Below are 6,000 nucleotides of genomic sequence, written 5' to 3' on the forward strand. Positions count from 1 at the left end.
TGTAATTTAAGTTTTTTATACACATAAACACTATATAACAAGATTTACCCCGCCCTGGGGTCAAAACCCCTACCCCGGGGATCATGAAATTGGTAGAGCCCTGCCTGCTCTACATCTCTATGCATTTAGTTTTTCTTATATATATATGTGTTTCGTGATAAGAAGATTTTTGAAAATTGGTCCCCCTAGTCCCAATGATGCTGCATACCAAATTTGAAAAAAATTGGACTGGAAGTTATTAAGACGTTAAAAATGTTCAATTGCTAACGCACGACGAATGCAATCTAATTGCAAGAGGTTACCGAGTGAACTCAGGTGATCTAATAAAAGTACATTTGAAAACCGCTTTTAGTGTAAAGAAATATATAAAGAAGAATTATTGGCTTGCAAGATAATAACTATTTAATCACCAAAATTACATATATTCATTTGCTTGTTTTGATATTAAAAGGTGTTTCAAATAACTGAATACATGTGTTATTACTGATCAGAAATATACAATATAGAGCAATTTTTATTGAGTGTTGATTTCAAATTTTGGTGACAAAATTACAGCTATTATTTTGGAAATCATGCAAGAATTTTTAATATCGAAAATAATTTCAAAGAAACATAGTGTATGTTCTTAAATTGGTTAAATTTATATTTGCCAAAAAGGTGAAGAGATGCTTAGACAGACAGGTACAAAACATGCAATATGGACAAACTTTGATCATAAAAACTCATAAGTTTATGCCTAAGGATTTAATCATCAATGCATTACAAAAATCATTAAATCATGTACCATGTACCATAATTTGTTTTGGATTTTTTAAAACTTTGTAAGTACAGAAATGATTAAATGTGTACAAACAGTGGATATACTTACATCATAAATATGTACTGTACATCTTGCATCCCAATCCTAACCCTGAGGCATCATGAAAAATCTTTCAGGAGAGGACATGATGAGAAATACATCTAAATCAGGGAATGCTGCTGTCTGTTGGCAATTTATTTCTTGACCACCTTTATGACCCTTTGAAAAATAACATAGGTCAGTTAACTTGGATATCTGGTGCATGTTACATGTATATCACACCTAATATCTCCAATTAATATATAGTCAATGTTATTCTACATTAAATAAATTAACACTGACTTCACATAGATGTACAACTGTATTTGAATGCGATTTTGTTTCACAATATTCTGAAAGTTTTGCACATGGATGTGCACAAGCAATAATTGAAATGATGCTAAAAGAGACTGTAACTGTTCTCATCTGGTACCGAGTCTATTCAACCTATCTACCTGTTCGCCCAGAGTATATATTGTTAAAGCAACACTAATTTTCATATTTTATAATCATGCAATAGAGGGGCACGTACAAATCACACATTTTAGAATTAGTGCCTGTATATATAATATATATTTTAGATTCATTTTTCACTAATATTCTTGTTTTTCTTTTTGCGAAATGATGTGAAAGCATGTGCGTACTTGTGTACAGGTAGCTATTATACTGCTTTGATGTTGTCCCAGTCATGAAATTAAAAAAAAAAAAATGGGATAAATAATTTTGAATTTCATGTGGTACTGTCAAAAGTTTGAAGTTACCATGTACACAAATGAGCTTGTGTCTTAATGTGTTAATAGTGGGCACATATAAAATTGTAAATAAGTAACGCATATATGTATATGTGCTCAATATTTAGAAATTAAGATCTAGGCATCATAGCAGCTACATAGGTTGAGAACAAAATGAATAAGGGACTGTGCTTTTGTGATGTGTGTCATGTACTGAATCCCCTTGAAGTGTTAGGTTATTACTACATAAACTACTTAACTTACTTGTCAGTCCATGCCGACACCTACAGCATCGCAGATACATGCAGAAGTCATATGCGTTAAATTTGATGAACCTTCCATTTGGATTTGTAAACAACACTGCATAACGGTACAGTTGATCAACATGCCGTTGGCAGGCATACGTATATACGTTGAAATTCGTTGCTTTTTCACAAAGTTCTGTGTTCTTTTTCGTCATAATGCGGCGGTAGCGCAGGGAATTCAAAGTAAATGAGCAAATTCACACTTTTTACGCTTCGAAGTGAAAATAGCCACTGCGCACGCGTAAGTGCAATCGTACATCGTAAGTTACGTTTGCGGCTACGAACGGTTTTGTGAATATCATTTTATGAGTACGTAACTCTAATCTTAAATCAGACGTAAACCCTACGTTTACGTTTACGTCTACGAACTTTAGTAAATATGGGTCCTGGTGTGTACAGGGGCCCGTGTTTGCCCAACTATCTATTTTGTATTGATTATAAGAGTTATGAGACTGATCACTGTTCGCAATTTTCACCTTTCATATGCATAATTTGAAAAGCAAATTCATTGTTAAGTTTTTGAAAGAGTTGATATGTTTGTCATATGTATAATTCATTTTCTAATATCAACTTTGACTTCCATGATTTATGTAGCGATGCTTCACTACAGCGAAAACGATCCAGCATTTCGCAACCGTTTTGTTTTCATCTCATGATTTGGTTGATAATCAGGCCCAATAACAAAAGGATATGTAGTGATGACAAACTCCCCGTCGAGGCTTCATTACGTCACCTACGAATAAGCAAGCATACGAACTCTGGTGGAAGTTTGGTAGAGATGAGTGTGAATTTTTTGTTTTTAATTTCAATGACGTTGTAACTGTTTTCCCAGATTTTGTTTTCATAAATTCTAGTATTGATTAATTAGCAATTAAAAAGATAGCAAAATTGTAATTGAGACCATGGTACGTACTCCGACTAAATACACCATAGTGCGCAGTGATTATTAGTTATTTTATTATTTTCATTTTTTTCTTTTTCTTAGAAAATCAGATTTAGTGTGGACAATCAGAAATCCTTGATGAGTGCAATGTCCTTTCTTCGGACGTTGACGAAGGTGACAGGGTGTATTTCATCTGTCATTCCTTAATGCTAGTGGTATCTGTCTATCTATAAAGTTGACAAAAATATAAAATTTATTTAAAAAAAAACGGTTGAAAATAAACTTTTTATATATTGCTTCCCCTTACTCTGAAGCTTTTTACTCAGTACAATTGTTTTGTTTTTTTCAATGCCCGATTTTAATTCACATTTCTAAATTTTCAGTTCATTTTTAATACTCTGCATAGTGCTCTGCATCCACCCCCCCCCCCCCCCCCCCAAAGAGAAAAAAAAAACGTTAGCTAGTTTGCCAGTTTCAAAGCATATAAACCTAAAATATCATGTCGCAAAAGACACCATTAGAATGACGATCGATGTCCGCAGCAGGTCGTGGGGGTTATACTTAAATTTTCTCAAAATGGTCAATTGGTTTTTATATTTCTGTTATTAATCAGGTATGATTTAAATCAAAACGCAGGTTCTAAAGTGGAGCTTCTGTAAATTCACAAAGCATGCATGTAAATAAATACCATTGCTAAACTATATAGGGATAATTTCATTTTATTTTTTACTTAACATATCACAATGCATGTAGTTCTATCTACATACTTGTATGACTAATTAATAGACTATCACAGCCCTATCCACTTACACAGAAACACATTCAACAAAAACAATGATCTTACTGATAAAATATTTACATACATTTGTAGACCATGTCATGCTGGTTAGAAAAAAAATGAACTCATAACATTTTGTTCCATGTTCCGTACCGCGATTCAATAACACCCGCTAACTGGCTACTTTCCTTTTTGACAAGTCTCTCCAAACAATATATAAACACCTTTAATATTTATTTTTTGGATATATTTATTTTGCATTTAAGACGTGGAATAACTATGCTTAGGAGGAACATGGATGCTAGCGTGCATAAGTAGGCCGCCATTTTATCTCGCTACTCTGTGCAGTACACTGTAGCAGTAATACTCTCCATTCCTTACCAATGTCTAAATATTTGCATAGAGTTTGTTAATGAAGGTTTTATGACTTTCTACTATTTTTGAAATGTGCATTAAAAATCTTAAAAGGGCAATGTACAATAATTTTATATTAACAAACAAAACAAAAAACGCAGCTCGATATAACACAGAATCGACGTAACGCCCACCCACCACGAAAGTGATGTTTTACATTTCTTTTAACGCCGTTTTCTCGATTATGACGTAAAACTCAAGAAGCCTGGTTTTGTCGTGGTGGCTCACATATATACAAACACTCTTCGGATAATACCCCGTTTACAACTGACTTAGCTGCGGAAAAAAATATATTGTGACGGAACAGATATTTTCCAGAGAGATACAGTTCTGCAGCTACTGCCGACTCAGTCTCAAACTCAAGTTTCATCCGGACAGTCATTATGTTCTTTGACTTTACAAGTCTCAAGGCTAATGCATGAAAATCTGACTTACGGGAACATACGTTCTTGAAGACAGAATATGTTGATCTGGGTTTTTTTCTTCTAAAAGCATGCCATACTTTATCGTGGCTTTGAAGTCATGTTTGCTTCTCAACTTCATAACTGGTGGACTCATCAATTTGCAGACCCGTAAAATTGTTGAATTGGATTTTTGGTAAAACTGTTTGATATGAAGGTTGTAATATTGGTAACGCAAATTTCGGAAACACTACGTCTGGATGATTTACTCTGTCCGTGATTTTCAATTGCTGTTGGTGCGACAAGGGACAAGCAGAAGAAACAGGGCCACATGATAAATCTACCTTTGGTGTTGAAGACAGGATGTTGAGAAGGAGGGTAAACATATCATTGATTTTGGTATGATTATTTTACATTTAATAGAAATTATAATTTCCAAAATTATGATATGATTATTAAGATTATTTCCTGTACTTGTAAATCTGGTATTTTAGAATGGATATAGAGAAGGTGTACATTGTACTTCAACATTGTAATTTGTAATTAGAACTCAATTTGATTTTTGAAACAAATTATCTGAGCATTGATTTTAATCACATTCAAGCTCTGTATTAATTGTTGTGAAAAATTTGATGCGATAGGCTTCTCAACTGGGCAGTGAACATTAGGCAATTTTACTTCTGTGATGCGCTTTTTATTTTGGGCTTGCCTTGTTGTGACTTCAATTTGATGATTCTTAGAGTGTCCACGCATTTAGGTTTCAATCCCTCCACCCTACTTGCAATATGCCAAGTTTGTGGTAGTGGTATTTTGTTCTACACAGGAGGAACTGTTGGAAAAGCATTGTACCAGTACATACAAGTTCCATGGATAGTATGATGAAAGGTGAAGATAAGGAACAGTGATCAATCTCATAACTCAAATGAAAGGGCATGATAACAAACAGTGATTAATCTCATAACTCCTGCAAGCAATACAAAATAGATAGTTGGGCAAACACGGACCCCAGAGGTGGGGTCAGTTGTCTAGGAGGAGTAAGCACCTCCTCAAATCCCAAGTGCCTTGGCATAACTGACATTTTAGTTACTTAAAAACTGCTGAATATTGACATTAAAGAGTTATACATGCCTGTTAGACCAAGTTTTGATAGTGAGAAACTTGGTAAAGGATACCTATTGAGTGACTGCAATGACTACTCCCTGATTTGCATTCATATTCTGAACCAGCAATTGAAAGACGGGGAAGTGTCTAATGATATCTTCACCTGAAATATTTGTAAACGTGTGGACGGTCACTACTGCATCTTGAGATATCTTCATCTTGATATAATTGTATTTCAAAATATGATATTCTAACTATTGAATACTGGCTTTGATTAACAAATTACATGATTTAATTGAAGTTATTGCAGATTAGTATTACACTCACTGTAAATATGTACATGCATGTATGCCACAAGAATAGTGCCTTCCAATATTTCAAATAAGTTCAATTCAACATTCTCTCTGGTACATTCAAAACGACAATTCAGTTGTGAATTACTCTTTTGAAATTATTGAGTTACATTTCCAGCAATATAATGTTGTCTGCTGAAATGTGTTTCAATGTTTATAACAATCATGTACTTAACTTTCAAAGCTTATATTTGAT

Source organism: Ostrea edulis, chromosome 8 (assembly GCF_947568905.1).
Source record: "Ostrea edulis chromosome 8, xbOstEdul1.1, whole genome shotgun sequence".
Lineage (NCBI taxonomy): Eukaryota > Metazoa > Mollusca > Bivalvia > Ostreida > Ostreidae > Ostrea > Ostrea edulis.